Here is a 21,399-nt window from a genome sequence, read left to right as displayed (position 1 = left end):
AAAAGCTTGGTCAGGAATGTGTGTTTTAAAGGGGAGATGAGATTTTGGGGATGGAATTCCAGCTCACTGCACATGGAGAATGGGTCGCTTGGGAGAGGTATAAAGGGCTGTAGAACTACAATTCAACTGTTAAGTCCCTGCCTTCAGAAGAGAAAATGTCCCTTTAAAATGAAAACACAACCTATAGTTTTGTGAAGGAACCCCCCTCTTAGCTCCAGAAACTTTCACAGGCTCGTGACGTCTTATTTCCTCAGTGCTGCTACTACTCTGCACATGCTCCGGGACACTCCTCAAGATTCCCCGTGAGGAATTAGAGTCAGAGAGAGAGAACGGAGAAATAGAGCCAGAAGGCAGAGTCAATCAGACGGGGCAGGCATTCTGGGCTTCTTAACAGCGCCAAGGATCTAGAAGATACTTTTCTACCCAACCTCAGAGAAACTCCCATTGATCAGATATTTTTTTAAAAGAAATCACAGACCACATTGGAGAGAGTTGGCGAAAGATTGAGGTGAGCCTGCTTAATATTTGTGCGTATATGGGCAATTATTTCTATGACTGTCAATTCGAAACTTGTGTAAGTATGTCCCTTTTTAAAACAAAAGTTTCAACCTGGTCTTTCGAAAAGACCAGCCCTATTTAATTCTCGCTTGCTGTTTGTGTGCGTGTGTTTGTGTGTGTTAGTGACCGAGAGGCGCACAGCTTTCTGTAAAGTTATAAATACATGGATTTTATCTGTGGTTGCGTTCAGCTGCAGACGAGAAGCAATTCCTCTGTTTAAAGCATATGGTCCAGCTATCAACTTACAGCTTTTGTCGAGCACTTTACAGGCTGGAAGCCAACCAGGTCTGCTGGGAATACTTTCCTATTTTCCCAGGAATTGTACAGTGTACTATAAATCTTGGAAGCACTTTTGTGGCGAGTGCATTGGAAAATAAACGGACTCTTTTTCCGCGCACTGAAGCACTGGATTATTTCTTAAAGGGACAGTCACTCTTTTTTTGTTTTTGCGCAACAACAATAAAAACAAAATGCGCTGGAAATTGTGCTGGATGCTTCTAGGAGTGACGGGAAGATTTTCCGGACGGGAAGAGGCCATTCAGCCCGCCTTGTTGGTGCTGGATCTTTGCTGAAGCAATTAGACCCTTGCGTACCCAGAGTTATCTGTTGAGTAACAGTCAAAATAAGAGGGCTAAAACATTGTATGGCACAAACAGAGGCCATTTGGCCCATCGCGCCAGTGTTGGCTGGAAAATAGAAGCTATCCAGCCCGATGCTACTGCCCAGCTCTAGAGCCCTTATCCACATAAAAGGGGACGTCAGTTATTTGAAATGCAGGGAAAGTTTAAGTAAACTACTGTTTGTGCACAGTAAATATTATCAAATAAACCCGATTGCTTCTGATCAACGTCACGCTAAGTTTAACTGTGTTGGCTGAAACATCTGTTTGCATTTGAGCATCGTTATTTTCTTATTTTGTTCCCTGTTGGGGTCTGATTCAACGTGAAATAGCTGTTCCCCACATGCGCCCCTGACTGATCAGCTTCAACACTCCCTCAGTGAGGGACATCACAGTTGAGTCTCATCCTGTCGTCAGTCTGAATGCATCATTGTGCTTTTCCCAACTGGATAGTCATTTTGCTTCGCACATTCGTCAGGATAACAAAGTTATTGCTCTAGTTTAGACCAATAAAGCCTGCCAAACACACAGCTTAAACCAGGGCAAAGCAGCCCGCTTGATGGGCACCTTAAATATTCACTCCGTCCATCAACTGACTGCACGCTGCTGCCGCTGCATGTTTAAAAGGTGCTCTGCAGCAACTCACCAAAGCTCACATTCCAAACCCATGACCACTATCATCTGGAAGTTAGACTCCTGCTAGGGCACTTCAATACTATCACTGGGCAACAGATGCAAGTTCCTCTCAAAGCTACACACCATCCTGACTTGGAACTACATCGCCTTTCCTTCACTGTCACTGCGTTCAAAATCCTGGAACACTCTCCCTAACTGTGGGTGTCCCCACGCCACGTGGACTGTAGTGAATCAGGCAAGTGAGTCTCCCACCACTGCCTTCTCAAGTGCCGACTGGGAAACACCAATGTATTGCAAGCAACGCCAGGATCCTGAGAATGAATTAAAACAATAAATACCTGTGACCCAATGAATGTTCCTTAGGGCTAGTACAAACTAGCCAGCACACCATCAAGTGAACCTTTAGTGAACTGGCTGGTGTGGTAAAGTCATCTGCCCTATTCTTGCATCATCCCCTTTACAGCTCATTCCTCCTCTTGACCCACACGCAGGCTGGAGGAAAGGAGTTTGCGAAAACTCTAACACTATCCTGTCTCTTTGCACGTTTTCAGGGTGATTCTGCAAGCCTGCGCACTCAGCGGGCAGGAGTCCATCTCCTAAATGGCTGACTGTGGATTTATCCATTGATTTATTTTAACGGGCGAATATGTAACGGGGCGGCGTCCCTATAATTTCCCGAGACACGTTTCCTACAAATGTCACAACCAATGATACCATCGATGTGCTCAATTTTTAACGAACACAAGGCTAGCAGACTGTAACTGTCAAAGACATCAAAACCTCTTTCGAGAAGCATTAGATTTTTGGAACAGAATTGATTTCTTGCACAGGATCTGAAACTTGCGTTATGCGGCGCCTTCAATGAATGAAAACATCCCAGGTGATTCGAAAGAACGCAACTGGGCAGAACTAAAACTACTGAAATTAGAGACTAAATAGGGCAGTTTAAAGGAGTGAGTTAACGTGGGAGATACAGAGAGTACGTGGCCTGAGAGGTTTAGGGAGGGAATTCCAAAGCTTAGGGCTTTGACAGATGGGTATCATTATCAACAGTGAAGTGAGAGAAATCAAAGATGGAAGACAGCAATGATCTCGGGAGGTGTACAGCTGGGATGAAGTTGGAAATAGTGACGATGGGATGTAAACTAGTAGAGTTTAACAAAGTCCAAAAAATGCAACGCACAGCAGTATGCAGTAAATATCTGAGTCAAATGGTACCTTGACTGTCTGCCTTTGTGGGTTCGTACATGTGCTGTGTGTGCGCGCGCACAATGTCTATCGTGTATACAAGCACACTCATGTGTGTCTGCCAGGAATCTGTGTTCCGAATATGTCTGAAACTAGTTAAGGGTGCCATTACAGGATGATATTCAGTCAAATAATTTCAGACACTTCAGTTGAAATTATGACTTCGGTACTAATGAAAGCACTAAGTTAAGCGCGCCCTTTCATTTTGGTTACCACCACCGCCATATTTATAGCATCTGATTTCAGACACCTTTCTGTCACTGTCAGAAGTTCACTCTCTGAACCTCTCCCATTTCCCTGCAGGCCCCAAACCTACTTCACATCCGCGTGTTCACACACGCTACTCACACTGTAATGGAAAACTTATAAATGTTGACTAAAGGCAGCAGTACCATGCCATCAAAGGATGGTAAGGTGCAGAGAGATCTTTGAGTCTATTATGGGATGGGCAAAATGGGGCGTTCTTTATGTTCCCATTACTCGCAAAGATTTATAAACCAACAGAACTGACGTTGCAAAACAATCAATCTATTGTAACACCGCAAGTTTCCCTAATGACTCATTGGGCACAAGCATCACATGGTGTAGCATTCAGCCAGACTAGCCAGAGTGCCAGGTTTACATTCTGGGCTGTGCCATTTTACTTGATCTTACTGGTATTAAAGAAAGCAAGGTTACTCTAGTGGCTTTTATGAACTCAAGATGCCCCCAAGTGTCCACACTCAATGCTACCCATTTTCAGAACAAACTCTGGAGAAATTCAGCAGGTCTGGTGGCATCTGAAGAGAGGTTTGAAAGAAGAGTCATGTTGGAATCAACACATTTACTCTGTTTCTCTCTCCACAGAGGTGGTGAGTTTTTCTAGTATTTTACGTGTTTGTTTCATGTTTCCAGCATCTGCAGTATTTTTCTTGAATTTCAGTAGCTCTTTTTTTGAAGTGTAATCACTGATGTGATGCAGAAAGGGCTTTCCTCAATGTGTGCAAAGCAAGCTCCTATGGACAGGAATGTGCAGGGAAGTGGAGTTGAAATGCCCATCAGCCATGATTAAATGGCGGAGTGGACTCAATTGGCCGAATGGCCTTACTTCCACTCCTATGTCTTATGGTCTTAATAGCAATGGAATATCTATTTAATGATGTTGTTTTGAATGTGTATGCTGACCAGGACAGAGGGGAGAACTCTTAAATTATGCTTGTTAAAACTGCCTGAAAGAGCAGAGAGACTAGATTTAACATCTCATTCAAAAGACGGTACCTCCAATGTTCTTCACCTCCACTGCAGTGGAGGATCACCATTGATTTGGTATTCAAGCTTCCAGCGTAGGTCTTGAACTTACAATGTTTGGACTCCGAGGCAAGAGTGGCCACTGTCTGTGCCATAGTTTACTGGAGGGCATGGGGAGTAGGAGGGGTAAGAAGGTTCAGTGAATCTAATTTGTGAAGGAGATTCATGGTCTTCCTATTGCAAAGTACATCATCACTGAATGAGGGCTGAGTTGTGCTTATCTGCAATGCTGTTCATAATGAAATATCTTGTTGCCACTCACCCTCCAGAATCATGTTGGGCGCATTGGTCATTGGATGAAATATCAAACAGTTCCATGATGGTGCCATGTTCTGAGTCAACACTTTCAGTCTCCATCTTTGGCACTCTCCAGACAAATACTTTTCATCTAAGGTGGCCAATAAGAACCTAACAAATCAGAATGTTAACACTGCCTCCACTCACAGTTTCTGACCCTTTGACCGCTGTCTAATTATTGTTCACAGATCGTGGAATGCAAGTGGTGGGTGGAAGTTCTCTTAAACCTCTTCCGAAGTGTTGGAACTCAGCATTCTTGTCAGGTTCTTGGCTGTGACTTTGGTGTCAGGCCAGGAATTAGTACCTTTGACTTCTGTCCTATGTAAACAACTGGCAACTCCCATCATTCTCAAGGATATGCCACTCTCCCTGTCCAGACTGTAGTCCCAAGACAGTGTATGTGTGTGTCAACATTGGGTGATTAAAGATAGGGTCAAGCTCGGCCAATATGTCTATCCTCTATGGTCAATGAAGACATGTTACTGTAGACTAGTTTAGAGTCTGAAAGGATCATGTGAATAGGGTACTTGTGGATGACTGGCAGGGAGGAGCCAATTGAAGAGGCCAGCCAGTTCCATACTAGGCAGTTATATCTTTTGGTAGTTTGTTTCAAAGAAGTGTTTTCAGAAGCCAGAGAGGTAGGCTGTTCCCTTCCTTCTACCTTTCTTCCCTTGAATGAAGTTTGGGGATCCAGAAAGGATAAGGATCATAAGACAGCTGTTCAAACACAATGTTAGAGGGTTTCAGGCTGTCTGTGTTGCTCAGTGTCAGGTGACAGTGTGAGATCATACGCTAAGAAATAAGTAATTATAAATATAGGGGCTACAAAAGCAAGACAAAGGCTAGGAATTCTGCAGCAAGTCACCCATTTCCTGAATACCCAATGTCACCATCTCCAAGCCACAAGTCAGAAGTGTGATGGAATGCTCCCCAATGGCTTGGATGAGTGCAGTTCCAACAAAACTCAGGAAGCTCAACATCGTCCAGGACAAAGTGACCTGCTACATTGGCATCCCATGTGTCACCTTCAACATTGACTCCCTTTACCACCAACTCTCAGCAGCAGTGTGTATTATCTACAAGATGCACTGCAGTTTCTTGCAAAGGTTCCTCCACTTGCACCTCCCAAACCCATGATCTCTGCCATTTGGAAGGACAAGGGTAGCACAGACATGGAAAAACCACCTGTAAGTTCCGTTCCAAGTCGGTCACAATCATTCTTTGAAATAAATTGTAGTTCTGTCACTATTGCCAAGTCAAAATCCTGGAACTCCCTTCTTAACAGCACTGTGGGTGCATCACACCCAAAGGACTGCAACAGTTCAAGATGGTGGCTCACTAACACCTTCTCAAGGGCAATTAGGGATGGGCAATAAATATTGGCTTCATTAGTGATGGCAACATCCCAGAAATTAATTTTAAAAAGGGCTAGGTCATGCTGTTGTGACATTTGGTAATATTACAGTTGCTTAACTGACCTGCTTAGTTAGTCAGTAGGAGGTCTGTCAATTTCCCTTGGAGATGTACGCCAGCATGGAACCAGTACCTTTACATTGGCAAGAAAGAAAATTATTAGTCAGTTTCCAAATCTCTCTCAACCCCTGGTCTACGTTGTCAGTTTTAAAGCCAAGATCAAATTGCTCCATTTCTGCCTGAATTAAATTTTGCACTGGATGACATGATAAATTTGGACAGTGTATGGTTGAGGCTCATCATGTGATATAAAGCCTTGGGGGGAGAAAAAAAAAACTAGGAAAAATTAAACTCAGCATCAGTTGCTGGAAACTTTTGAAGGCAGTTCTTCATCTCATCCTCTGAGAGTTTGTATTTTTGAACTTGGGCCAAGAATTAAACCAGCAATCCCCTGAAAAGTTTAATTTCTAACTCCAACGCTGAACTGATTAACAGCACTGCAGCAACGGGGAAGAGGGGAAAATTGTCATGAAAGCTGACTTGGTTGTATCGCAGATTTTTGTTGGCATCAGAAGGATGAATAGAGCAAAAAAAATTAAACTATCCAGGGCTGTGGTAAATATGCAGCCTCTTATTACAGGGCTCGATTTGAAGGCTGGAAGGAGACCAGGACATTAACTCACTGAGGATTTCTGCTTTAATGTCCCAAATAAATTTAGGCAAATGTTAGGGTGGAGGACCTTCAGTGGTTTACATGTGAGCCTGTGCAGTGAGCATTTAGTAGCTGTAGAAAGATCTTCACCTACGCAGAGGCAGCTATGAAATATCTATAAGTATTTAGTTTTTGCTCTCAAATACCTTGGCACACACAACCTTTTGTGAGGTGGCAGTGGCATGGTGGTAATGCTGCTGGGCTGCTAATCCAGAACTTCGAATTAATGTTTTGGGGGATGTGGATTCAAATTCCATTGTGGCAGATGAAGAAGTGTAAATTCAATAAAATCTGGAACTGAAAGCTAATGCTGACGATGTCCACTGTCCTAAAAAAAATTGGTCTGGTTTGCTAATATCTTTCGGAGTCTGGCTTACACGTGAGGTGAAATCCACAGTAATGTGATTAGATGATAAAGTCTTGCAAACCACTCAATTGTATCAAACCATTACAGAACCCTAAAGAAGGGAACTAAACCAGAGCACTGTGGATGTCCCTATGGTTCAAGGACTGCAGTTGTTCACAAGGCAGCTCACCACTGCCTCCCTAAGGGCAATTAGGGATGGGCAATAACTGTTGCCCATATTTCATGAATGAATTATTTTTAAAAAGTTAATATTTCCCATATCCCAGCAATATGTGCCAGGTCATTCAATGTAGGAGTTCTGCTAAACAGTAAACCTTCCTGTCCTGAGATAATAGGAACTGCAGATGCTGGAGAATCCGAGATAACAAGGTGTGGAGTTGGATGAACACAGCAGGCCAAGCAGCATCTTAGGAGCAGGAAAGCTGACATTTCAGGCCCTTCATCAGGCATCAGCTTTCCTGCTCCTAAGATGCTGATTAGTCTGCTATGTTCATCCAACTCCACACCTTGTTATCTTGAAACTTCCTGTCCTCTCTTCCATTAAATGAGATTTCAGACTGAGTCAGTACAGTATCAAGCTATCCAAAAGTTCATGTGAAATTAGTTTTAAAAAGCTTATTCAGTCACAGCATGCAAAGGTCACTAGGAAGGTTGATTTTTTTTATCCATCCTAAGTGCCTTCGACAAGTGGTGATGAACTGCCTTTTTGAGTAACTGCAAATGTAACGTTTTGTTAAACTGAGTGGCTTGCCATTTCAGGGGGCAATTAGAACAACCACATTGATATGGTTCTGCAGTCATATCTAGGTCAAACCAGGAGATCTGCTTTCGGCATTTAGTGAACCAAATGGGTTTTCAATGAAATTCATTAGTTTCAGAGTAATTAATAAAAGCTTTTAATTTCAGATTTATTTAAATAAATTTAAAACCCCCACACTCATGATAGGATTGGAACTCATGTGTGGGAGTTATGGGTCTAGGCCTTTGGATTACTTGTACAGTAACTTAACTAGTAACTGTACCCCTAAATAGCAGAACAACATAATCAATGAGACCAACGCAAGATGGTGGGATCAGATCACAGCAGTGTCACAAATAATAGAAAAAGAAATGTAAGATCAAAAGGAATGGAGTACAATTAGTATCAGCAGCAAACAAAATGTGACAAATTATGCAACACTGATGTGAAATCACAGCAGTGAGATCAGTACAATAGCATAAAGATACTGAGCAACAAGAACTGAATAGCAAGATCAGAGAAAATATCTCCAAGATTAGTTCAAACTTCGAAGATCAGTGCACAATTTCTGGGTTTTAGAAACCTCAATCAACAGAATAAAGAGTAGTTCTAGAATATCATTACAAATGCAATGAATGATGGTACTGTGTTTGTCCAAAATAAAGCTAGGTTGTAAGGGATTGGCAATCAGCTGGCTTCTCTGGCTTCTCTGCCTGTAACCTTTGAGCAGTGATGTGGAAGTGCTGGTGTTGGACAGGGGTGGACAAGGTCGAAGGCACACAACACCAGGTTATAGTCCAACAGGTTTATTTGAAATTACAGACTTTCGTCAGATAATGAAGGAGCAGCGCTATGAAAGCTTGTGATTTCAAATAAACCTGTTGGACTATAACCTGGTGTTGTGTGACTTCTGAGATCTCAGCAGTAGATCAACCTTTCTGTTGATTCTGACACCAGACTGTTGGACTGCCAAATATCATGCGTGGGAATGATATCAGGAAGTTCTTCACAAGAAGAATAATGAGCATTTGGAATAATCTTCTGGGTAGATTAATTAGAGTGGAAACTCTGGATTTATTCAATGTCGTGGGAAGGAAAGTGAGGGATGGATGAGCTTATGCGCCTTCTCATCCTGGCCATCTGGTGTGACATAGTTTCAAATCAATATTGCAAAACAGGTCGTGAACAGAATAAATCTACTCCATGCACCCAGAAGATAACCTTTATTTCCCTGTTGGCGGAAGTGCCTTTCAGATGAAATGTTCAACCAATGTTCCATCTGACCTCCAGGTTAAACATAAAAGACATTGTGGCACTATTTTCAAGAGGAGCAGAGTTATTCTCCCAGATCCCTTGACCAAGTATTTATCTTGATATCTAGAAAACAAAACTTTATTGTATTGCAGTTTCTGGGATCTTACTGGGTATAAACGGGCTGCCATGTTTCCTACCTTGACTGACTTGCAAGCAATTTGGGGGAGAATAGTGTTGTAGTCATAATGGCATTGAACCGGTAATCCAGGGACGCAGGTTAATACTCTAGGGATGTGGGTTCAAACCAACCATAGCAACTGGTAGAATTTAAATTCAATAATCAGATCTGAATTTAAGTTAGTCACAGTAATAATAACTACAAAATGGTCATTTATTATTATAGGAACTTGCATGGTTCGCCTAATGTCCTTTAGAGAAGGAATTCTTGCCTGGTCTGGCCTACCTAAGACTCTCAGCAGTGTGGTTAACTGCCCTCTGAAATAGGCTGTCAAGCCACTCCATTTAAGGACAATTAGGAATGGACAACCAATGTGGGTCTTGATGTTCTTGACCCATGAAAATGTAAAGAAAAAAGTAAACTTTATTGGCTGTAAGCACTTTGAGATTTCCTGGGGCAGTGAAAAATAAACCTTTCTATTTAATGCAGAATTTATCCAAATACATTTGGGACAAACTCAAAGCTTACTAGAGGCAGACTTACTGAGGGCCAGGATTCCTTGAGGAGCTAACTAAAGGAACTGGCATTGAGAAAACCAATGTTTTTGAGCTGGCTGTCAGTGCTCACACTACAAATCCAGACCCTTCATTCTGGCAGCAGACCAGTCGATTTACGAAACACTATTTACTAATGGAAAGAGAATATGAGAGAGGTGTTTCCTAGAAAACACTCTTCCGGAATCTGGAAAAAAAGCAAGCACTGAAAACAGGTCACAACTAGTCCTATTTCACTTGCTTTAGGGTTTCTAGATGCCAGTTGTCTTCTGATAATTTCACACAAGTCCAAAAAATCTGTGACAGGTGTGAACATTAGAAGTTCTCTTCCCTTAAGCCCTGTGATGCAGTTGAGGTCTTCAATTCCATGCTAACCTGTACTTGGCACCTTTCCAGGGTTTCAGCTCCCAGATGAGTTATAGAGTGCCTAGAGTCAATTATAGAGCAGACTGAATTCGAGTGGGAGGAGGTGGGGTATTCCCATTTCTAATTATCGCAACAGCTAGCTCTTGATATCATCAGTTCCCTGTTGCTAGCCACAAATGATTACACTCAAATGCAGCTCTTTACTCATTACAGTCAATTGTACCAATATGTTATGGTTGTATGCAAACTCATAAAGAATGATTTGTATCTATATAGTATTTTACAAGACTTTACATGTCCCAAAGCAATTTACAGCTCACAAATTACTTTTCAAGTGTAGCAGTTGCATTTGCAGCTTGTGTAGTCTTCAAGGCAGTCAGTTTTCACCCAGCAAGACTCTTTAGAGAGAAATATGATGAATGACCAGATAATCTGCTTTCTCAATTTGGGCTGAGGGATGAATCTTGTCCAGACCTCCAGGGAGAACTTTACTGCTCATTTTTGAAAGAGTACCCCTTGGGGGAGGGCAGGAGATAGGGACTTGGTTTAACGTCTCAACCAGAAGATGGCACTTCTGACAGCACAGTCCTCCCTCGATGTTGGATGCTACACTTACATTTCTACTTTGGAGCTTGAACCTACAATCATTGACTCAGTTGCTAGTCAACTAGTGTAATGATTACATTACTGCACCCAACTAATAAGCTGTGTGCATAGATTCAAATCCTACCCAACTCTCCTTTTGCCCTAGTGAATAAATTTGGTACAATGCTAAACCAATCAATCTTAAAGATCCAAAGCTTTAGCACCGAGATGAGGTATTTCTTCAGCCAGGGGGCTTGTTTATCTGTGGAACTCATTGCCACTGAAGGCTATGGAGGCCAAGTTATTGAGTGTAATTAATTCAGAGGTAGACAGGTTCTTGATTAGTAAAGGGATCAATGTTTACAGGGAGAAGGCAGGAGAATGGGGTTGAGAAACATATCAGTCATGATTGAATGGCAAAGCAGGCTCAATCAGCTGAATGGCCTAATCCTGCTCCTTTCCCCAATGGTCTTATGATGTCTACATGCTTCTGTGGTAACTGATATCGCTGCTACAACAGTCAGAATGCACACAACCTCATCTAAAACAGGAGTAAGGAGGATATCGAATTCTGCTCCATTTCCTACTTGTTGTGACTAATGCTATTAAAGGCACTGTAAACATAAATGCTATTGTTGCTTGTTAAGAGGGGATTTACCAATCATCCACCATCATTTTGTCAATGGACACTGGATAAGAACTAATAGCTTGGGAATATGTCAGATAGCAGCATAGTGTCCTTATTAACCAACTAAAATAAACTTCTGGTTGGATTGGATATTTAAACCTATGTCCAGTTCTGGTTACTAAGCCACAGACAAGACAAATATTGGAGAGCAGTTCAGAGGCTAAATATCAAGCAGGCTATATACAAAACTTATAAATGACATAAAAACAGAAAGAACTGCTACTGTTAATCAGGAACAAAAACAGAAGTTGCTGGAAAAGCTCAGCAGGTCTGGCAGCATCTGTGAAGAAAAAAACAGAGTTAATGTTTTGGGTCTGCTGAAGTTCTGAGGAAGGGTCACCAGGCCTGAAACGTTAACTCTGATTTTTCCTTCACAGATGCTGCCAGACCTGCTGAGCTTTTCCAGCAACTTCTGTTTTTGTTTCTAATACATGGCATATTTCAGTTCATTATCAGAACCTTTTGCACCCAAGAAATAATATATCTTAAAAAAATTCAGATAGAATAGAAGAGGCAAGACTACTATTATCAAAAAAACCATTTGGATGTCATGGCCTAACACATCTGTATTTTCTTGTTATCCGCTGTCCTTTAATTCTGGTCTCTCTTGTATCCCCTAATTGATCACTCCACGATTGCTCATTGTGCCATCAGTCACTAAGACCCTGGGCTCACAAACTTACATCCCAAACTTCCCTGCTTCTCTCTTGCCTTCTTTAAAAACGCTCCTTAAACCATGTCACAGTTGTAGTAATGTCACTTGCTGAGCAATCCAGAGGACAAATGCACTGGAGGTATGAGTTGAAATCATAGCAAATCTGGAATATGAAACTAGTTTCAATGTTGGTGCTGAGCATTTGCCAGGACAGTAGATCACACTCTGAGGAGATCTTTACACGGAGGAGCATCATAAAACAGAAGTCAAAGTATCAGAAGCCACTGCTTATTAAATTTGTTGACTTCAAGTCAGCTTTCGATCGCATCCATCGTCTCCCTGGTCCATCACTAGACATGACGGTTTCCAGTGGGTTATTAACATTTTCAAAGTCTTGGACTGTGACTTCAGCTGCTGTGCCAAGACGTTAGAACATAGGAACTAGGTGCAGAAGTGGGCAATTCAGCCCCTCAAGCCTGTTCTGTCACTTAAGATGATCTTGACTGATCCCATCTCCAGTATGGGCATCATGACTATCTTCAATATCACCACAGGACAATGGAAGGTTTCATACTTGGCTTTGCTCTAGGTTAGTGACTTCATCATGAGGAAGGTGATGGTTGGGTCTATCCTGTAATAATACCAGCCGTTGGCATGTCTGCGTTTTGCTGACAGCATTGCATTGCTGCCAAAGAATCACATTGCATTTCAAGACTTGATCACCAGTCTCCAGAGTGGCAGTGACAATGTTGGTGATCTCTCTCTTCAGCAGTTGCAAGAAAACCAAAGACTTTGAAGGCTGGGTAGCAACAAGGCACCTTCCCCCATAATCATTGAGGATGCTGATCATTTCAAAGAAGCAACATCTTCAGGGTGGTGATGTAAAGATGGATATCCAAATAAGAACTGGCCAAGAGACACCAGTTTTCAGTATCTCCAAACGGTCTGGGTATCCAAAACCATTAATACAGCTATGACACTGTAATTCTACATGACCATTACAGTACCAACTACAATCAATGTCAGCAAGACATGGAAGAGAACAGTAAAGGTTTCACATGTATTGGACATCTTTTATTAGCGTTGCCTATGTTCGCCTAGGCATCACTTGGATAGATCACATCACTGATGAAGAAATGCTTCACAGGACCAGTCAGAGGCACCTTATGGTCACTGTGGCTTAGAGACAACTGAATTTACAGGACTTTGGATTTTACTTTCCTGGACATACACTTTGTCAGAGTGACAGTTGAACGGACAACCCCAGACAGGGGAAGATGTGGCCGGTCTAAGATGACGTGTAAAGTACATTTGAGGACCCCAAGAGTGGGACATCACCTGGACTGCAGCGAAAGAGCTTGCAAATGTATCAGTGCCAGTGTAGGAGTCTTTCTGCTTATAGTGTCTCTGGTCTCATATAGGACAAAGTCTCAGTAATGGTGACTACCTGAAAATATAATCAATGGATCTGGTTCAGTAATAATCTTGAGATAAGGAGATCTGCCATCTTCACCCACTCTGATCTATAGTGACTCCAGACCAGCAGCTATATTGACTCTTAAATGCCCTCTGAAATGGCCTCATGGGCCACTCAAGTTCATGAGCAATTAGGGATGGTACCAAATGCTGGCCTGTTATACCCTTATTTCGTGAAAGAATAAAGCAAAAGCAAATTCCATCTCTATGCCAGCTATGCCTGCCTCTTTGTAGGTTACGTGGAACAGTCCCTCTTCCGCACCTACACAGGCCCCAAACCCTACCTTTTCCTCCGGTACATTGATGACTGTATCGGCGCCGCCTCTTGCTCCACAGAGGAGCTCGAACAGTTCACCAACTTCAGTTCATCCACTTCACCAACACCTTCCACCCCAACCTTCAGTTCACCTGGGCCATCTCCAGCACATCCCTCACCTTCCTGGACCTCTCAGTCTCCATCTCAGGCAACCAGCTTGAAACTGATGTCCATTTCAAGCCCACCCACTCCCACAGCTACCTAGAATACACCACCTCCCACCCACCCTCCTGCAAAAATTCCATCCCCTATTCCCAATTCCTCCGCCTCCGTCGCATCTGCTCCCACGACAAGACATTCCACTCCCGCACATCCCAGATGTCCAAGTTCTTCAAGGACCGCAACTTTCCCCCCACAGTGATCGAGAACGCCCTTGACCGCGTCTCCCGTATTTCCCGCAACACATCCCTCACACCCTGCCCCCGCCACAACCGCCAAAAGAGGATCCCCCTCGTTCTCACACACCACCCCACCAACCTCCGGATACAACGCATCATCCTCCGACACTTCCGCCATCTACAATCGGACTCCACCACCCAAGACATTTTTCCATCCCCACCCCTGTCTGCTTTCCGGAGAGACCACTCTCTCCGTGACTCCCTTGTTCGCTCCACACTGCCCTCCAACCCCACCACATCCGGCACCTTCCCCTGCCACCGCAGGAAATGCTACACTTGCCCCTACACCTCCTCCCTCACCCCTATCCCAGGCCCCAAGATGACATTCCACATTAAGCAGAGGTTCACCTGCACATCTGCCAATGTGGTATATGGCAACCACTGTACCCGGTGTGGCTTCCTCTACATCGGGGAAACCAAGCAGAAGCTTGGGGACCGCTTTGCAGAACACCTCCGCTCAGTTCGCAACAAACAACTGCACCTCCCAGTCGCAAACCATTTCCACTCCCCCTCCCATTCTTTAGATGACATGTCCATCATGGGCCTCCTGCAGTGCCACAATGATGCCACCCGAAGGTTGCAGGAACAGCAACTCATATTCCGCCTGGGAACCCTGCAGCCTAATGGTATCAATGTGGACTTCTCGAGCTTCAAAATCTCCCCTTCCCCCACTGCATCCCAAAACCAGCCCAGTTTGTCCCCTCCCCCCACTGCACCACACAACCAGCCCAGCTCTTCCCCTCCACCCACTGCATCCCAAAACCAGTCCAACTTGTCTCCGCCTCCCTAACCTGTTCTTCCTCTCACCCATCCCTTCCTCCCACCCCAAGCCGCACCCCCATCTACCTACTAACCTCATCCCACCTTCTTGACCTGTCCGTCTTCCCTGGACTGACCTATCCCCTCCCTACCTCCCCACCTATACTCTCTCCACCTATCTTCTTTTCTCTCCATCTTCAGTCCGCCTCCCCCACTCTCCCTATTTATTCCAGAACCCTCACCCCATCCCCCTCTCTGATGAAGGGTCTAGGCCCGAAACGTCAGCTTTTGTGCTCCTGAGATGCTGCTTGGCCTGCTGTGTTCATCCAGCCTCACGTTTTATTATCCACCTCTACGACCAATCCTTTGGTCACCTTTTACAGCTAACAAAAGCAAACTGCTGGAAATCTGAAACAAACAGAGTGCTGGAGAAACTCAGCAGATTTGGCAACATCTGTGCAGAGAATCACAGTTAATGTTTGAAGGCTGATATGACTTTTTCAGAACTGAAGAAGAATAATACCAGACTCAAAATGTTAACCCTGTTTCTCTCTTCTAATGTCTCTTCGTGCACATCAATGCAGTGTTATTTTATCGTGCTCCTGTAAATGACATGGGAATTTTTCTTACATCAATGGCACCATATCACTACATTTATTGTTGAAAGTTGTTGTTACCTTACATCCTAATATTTGCATCGGGAGTGAAAAGGGTTTTTTTTTGGCAGGAGCACTTGTATTCAACGTAACTTGAAGCCTTGCTTTGTCTGACTTGGCTCAGGAAGTATTCTTGTGGCTTTGAGTGTCTGTTTTCAATCAGTATCATTTTCTAAATGTTCTAACTGGATCCAGTTGGATGCAATAGAGTCCAATAAAAAACACATGCAGTGCGGTGGTCCAGTAGCTCAGCGGTTCTGGTGCAATGCCATTTCAAGCTCAGGAAGGTCTGGGGGAGGGGTGGAGTACTTGCCAGTCAGTCATAAGTGTCCACGTCACAATAGAACTCATTCAGTATCCAGAGGGCAGGTTGCTGATGAGTCTTATAACAGCAGCTTCCCGACATCATGACTATCCAGTGCTGTCCTGAGTACTAGATGGAAAGTGTTGCATGGCACCCTGACACTGCAAGCATTCCTAAGCAACTTAGTGATTACTTCAAACCAAATGCCCGTTGTTAGACCATATTAGTTTAATACAGTACCAGAGATTGCAGACCTGAGGGGCTACTTTAAAGATCCTAGCTGCATTTTTTTTTGTAGCAAAACTCTGCATCATTTGGAAACTAATGGGCCAGGGTAGTGATGGACCAAGTTGCTCAGAGCACCTCCTGCTTAGAGCTATGCTGAGGAGTGACAAACAAAACCACCCACAATCTGGTGTCAAATTCTCATACATACAATCTTGTAAAGAGGCGTTTGCAGCTGCTAACACAAAAGTAGTAAACAGAATGATCAGGGATCAGTTATTTACCTTGCGTGAGTGCCCTGTCACTGGATATGCTTGAGACCATGTCCTTTTCCATGGATTGAATGCACAGTTCCGTCACTGTTGGAAACTGGTTTGAAGGGAGCATGTATCCTGTCCTACTGCCAATGAAGTCCTTTTTTGATGTGATGTCACTGCAGCCAATATGCGAATAGCAAAATCCCACATCAATGAGATAGTCCTACAGTATGGAAACAGACCTTTCGGTCCAACTAGTCCATGCTGACCATATTCCCAAACTAACCTGCCTGTGTTTGGACGATATCCCTCAAAACCTTTCCTATTCACGAACTTATTCAAATGTGTTTTACACATTATAACTGTACCTGCACCGACCACTTCCTCTGGCAGTTCATTCCACTCACAAACCACTCCCTGTAGAAAAAAACTTGCCCCTCATGGTCTCTTTAAATCCTTCTCCTCTGACCTTGAAAATATACCCCCAGGTTTTGAACTCCCCCACCTAAGCAAAAAGACCTTTGCTGAGGGACATCTTATCTACGCCCCTCTTGATTTTATAAACCTCTATAAAGGTCAGCCCCCAACTTCCTAATGCTCCAATGAAAGATGTGCCAGCCTATCTTGAGAACTCAAATCCTCTATTCCCGGCAACATCTGGTAAATCTTTTCTGAGCTCTCTCTAGTTTAATAATATACTTCCTATAACAGGGCAACCAGAACTGGACACAGTACTCCAGAAGAGGCCTTACTAACATCCTGTACCTCAACATGACGTCCCAACTCCTATACTCAAAGGTCTGAGCAATAAAGGCAAGTGTGCTAAATGTCTTCTTAACCACCTTGTCTACCTGTGATGCAAATTTCGCAGCATTATGTACATGAACCCATATAACACTACCCAGGGCCCTACCATCAATTGTGTAATCCTGCCCTTGTTTGTTTTTACCAAAATGCAACACCTCACATTTGTCCGAGTTAAACTCTATTTGCCATTCATCAGTCCATTAACCCTATTGATCAAGATCTCCTGGTAATCTCCAATAACTTTCACTGTCTGCTATACCATCAATTTGGTGTCATCTGCAAAATCATTTTGGTAATGGTTAAGGGATAAAAATTGGTCAGAGCAACAGGACCCCTCTTCAAATAATTCGGCAAGATCTTTTTCACCTGCCAGGGAGGGGAGGTGTGGTCTTAGATAACAGTTCATCAAAAAGATGGCACCCAAAACATCACAGCGCTCCCTTTGTACTGAAGTGGGAATGTCAGATTGGAATATGTATTCCAATTCTGGGAGAAAACCTTTTTAATATCGAGTCCATAAGACCATAAGACATAGGAGTGGAAGTAAGGCCATTCGGCCCATCATGTCCACTCTGCCATTTAAATCATGGCTGATGGGCATTTCAACACCACTTCCCTGCACTCTCCCTGTAGCCCTTGATTCCTTTTGAGATCAAGAATTTGTCGATCTCTGCCTTGAAGGCATCCAACGTCCCGGCCTCCACTGCAGTCTGTGGCAATGAATTCCACAAGCCTACCACTCTCTGGCTGAAGAAATGTCATCTCATTTCAGTTTTAAATTTACCCCCACTAATTTTAAGGCTGTGCCCACGGGTCCTAGTCTCCCCGCCTAACGGAAACAACTTCCTAGCGTCCACCCCTTCTAAACCAAACATTATCTTGTAAGTTTCTATTAGATCTCCCCTCAACCTTCTAAACTCTAATGAGTACAATCTCAGGATCCTTAGCCGTTCATCAGATGCTAAACCTACCATTCCAGGGATCATCCGTGTGAATCTCCGCTGGACACGCTCCAGGGCCAGTATGTCCTTCCTGAGGTGTGGGGCCCAAAATTGGACACAGTATTCTAAATGGGGCCTAACTAGAGCCTTATAAAGCCTCAGAAGCACATTGCTGCTTTTATATTCCAACCCTCCTTGAGATAAACGACAAAGTCATGACTGCCATCCACTTTTTTAAAAGATTCAATTATAGGATGAGAGTGTACTGGCTAGGCCAGCACTTACTGCATATCCCTAATTGCCTGGTGGGTAGTTAAACATCAAAAACATCACTATACATCTGGAACTAAATGTAAACATAATAGATTAGTAACCTATTTCGAGGTCCAGACTAATGACCTGGTGACACGGGTTCAAATTCCATTGAGGTGGCTTGTGGGATTTAGGTTAAATTATCAAAATGACGAGAAATAGTGACCATAAAATTATCATTGGTTGTTGTAAAAACCTATCTGGCTCTCCAATATCCTATAGGGAAGGAAACTTGCATCCTTACCTGGTCTGGCCTACATGTGAATCCAGACCCACCACAATGTGGTTGACTCTTAACCACCTTACTAAATGGTCCAGCAAATCTCTCAGTTCAAGGGCAATTAAACCAAACACTGGCCTCCACCCCATGAAAAGAACATAATAAAACAAAAGCTGTTGGCCATGGTGCTTTTTGGCACTGCACAGGAACTGCAGCCACTGTGGTGAGATAGGGTCTGGTGGCTCTGGGATGGTACACTTGGCCATAGATGCTCAGGGTTAAACTGTCCACTTCAGTGCCAGGGACTGCATATCTGGGACTGGTGAGAAGAAGCTATTACCTTAACATGAAGGTCTAATACAGTGTGGAGCTGGAGGAACACAGCAGGTCAGGGAGCATCAGAGGAGCAGGAAAGTTGACATTTCAGATCGGGACTCTTCTGCAGTAACTAGCACCTTTAACATAAGGTTCAAAACAAAAGTCATGGGCAGTTTAAATTTTGTGATGTGTGCTTCTGATCCACCAAGTTCTAACACACCAGTGTTTAAGAGAAAAGATTCCAGTCTCTCACTGTGTCAGAGCTCCTGAGAAATGGACTTTTTTTTGGTGAGCTGCCAGCATCAGCGCACTCAAAACTGTGGCCTGGCAACTGTCAGTCTTTTGCAGAAAACATAGATACAATATTTACAAAGCAGTCAGTGACACATCACCCTCTCCGCTCAGTGGGATAAATTTAGAAGGCTGTGTTAGCATTACCGGGAACAGTTTCCTGATAACAGAGTTTTCAGGGTTGATGTGGTCGGGCATTCCTGATATAAGCTGGTAGATGCCATCCAGCTGGTTCCAGCCAGATTCTCCTGTTGCCGAGCACGCAATGTCACCGGGTGGGGTAAAATGGAGCAGCTGCTGTTTTGCATTAACATCTCCTTGGCTTAGGACAGTCAGTTGCGTATTTGGGATCTGTATGCTGGAATCTAATCATGAGCCAAAGCCCAGCTGGCCACTTGGATGTTTTATTGCTGTGAAGGCTCTTCCTCAGTTAGTGATTCAGCCTTTATTTGGGCAATACCTGGTCTAACAGGTCTAATGAGCCAACAATTTCCAGACAGAAGTGTGCCAATCCCTGAATCAGGAAGAGGTGACAATTGTGCTTATGAAAAATAAGAGTCATCATAGTTTAAGGCCCCCACTGTAAGATTAGTCATCTCAGGTCAAATCATCACCTGTATGTGGGGAGGTGGGGGGTAGCGTGTGGTGGTGGAATTGGTATCAGACTTATATTTAATGACCTGAATGGACAGTATTCCTTCTGAAACCTCCTAATTGCCACACTCTCCCCCTCAAAATCTACAAACGTGAGCTGTTTCACATCTCAAGCTATCTACAAATGCCAGCTGTTATTTTTAATGGAACCTCTATGCTAATAATTGAGAATTTAATGAATTCTGCATGGTAACATATGATTTATGGACTTTAATACAAAATGCAGAGTGCAGTAGATCTTCCATTCGTAATCTGTAAATTAGGGAAAGCTGTATTTTGCAAAAAATTATAACTCTTATGCTGAAACATTCATAATTCTGTGAAGCTTTTAGCATTTCAACTTATTGTAATGATTGTTTGTTATGAATTATGATGACTTATTTCTCTGTCATCACAATTTGGCATTTGCTACAGGATAATTTTTCTCAACAAAATAAAAATCAACATATTGCGGATGCTGGAAATCCGAAATGAAAATAGGAAGTGCTGGAGAAACTCAGCATGTCTGACAACATCTGTGGAGAGAGAAGCGGAGTTAGTGTTTCGAATCCAATGGGATGCTACTTCAGAATTGGATTTTTTAAAAAAATGTCAATTATCTGATGTAAATGATGTCAGTGAAACTTTTAGGGTGCAATTACACAAGTCCATCACTGGCAGCACTTCCAATGGCATGGCAGGATGTAATTACACCATGACTGGTTTACATAGTTTCCACCGTAACATAATAATTTACGTTGGAAACAGCTGGCACAGACTGCTCACACGTGTGAGCTTTTTAATACACTGAAGATAATTAATTCAGAAAAATTCCTCAGGACTATGGGAAGCAGCAGGGCAGTAGAACTAATGAGATAGCTCTTTCAAAGATCTGGAACAGGCAGAATGAACTGCAATACCTCCATCAGTGCTGCATCATTCCTTTTGGTCTGTCCTTGTCCAATTAAACTCCCACCCAACTCACCATCTGCCCATAAATCTACTTGAATTGAAGAGTAGTCTCCTGATTTTCCTGACGATGAAGTGTCCAGAACCAGGGATCACAGTCTGAGTATGCAGGGAATGCCATTTAGGACTGAGGTAAGGTGAAATTTCTTCACCGAGTGTAGTGCGCCTGTGGAATTCTCTGCCACAGAAAGCAGTTTGAGTCCCAAATATGCAATGTTTCAAGGAGTTCTTAAGGCTAAAGGAAACAAAGGAAATGGGGAGGAAAAGGGAAATAGGGTTGGATGATCAGCCATGATTGTACTGAATGGTGGAGCAATGAAGGACCGAATGGCCTATTCCTGTTCTGATTTGATTGATGGTG

The 21,399-nt window shown here is 43.3% G+C and overlaps 1 protein-coding gene across 5 annotated transcripts in view; it reads left to right on the top strand.

Moving 5' to 3' along the window:
- Positions 1-245: 245 nt before the first annotated feature.
- si:ch211-51c14.1 (protein kinase C and casein kinase substrate in neurons protein 3) overlaps positions 246-21,399 on the top strand; it is a 67,752-nt gene continuing 46,598 nt past the window's right edge. For all 5 annotated transcript variants that reach the window (XM_048521485.2, XM_048521484.2, XM_048521483.2 and 2 more), the window contains exon 1: positions 246-508. The gene's annotated coding sequence lies outside the window, so the exon portion shown is untranslated. The remainder of the gene's footprint in view (positions 509-21,399) is intronic.

This window comes from Stegostoma tigrinum, chromosome 38 (assembly GCF_030684315.1).
Source record: "Stegostoma tigrinum isolate sSteTig4 chromosome 38, sSteTig4.hap1, whole genome shotgun sequence".
NCBI classification, from domain to species: domain Eukaryota; kingdom Metazoa; phylum Chordata; class Chondrichthyes; order Orectolobiformes; family Stegostomatidae; genus Stegostoma; species Stegostoma tigrinum.
The sequence above is the reverse complement of the archived record's forward strand: the minus strand, read 5'-3'. Positions and strand labels throughout refer to the sequence as shown.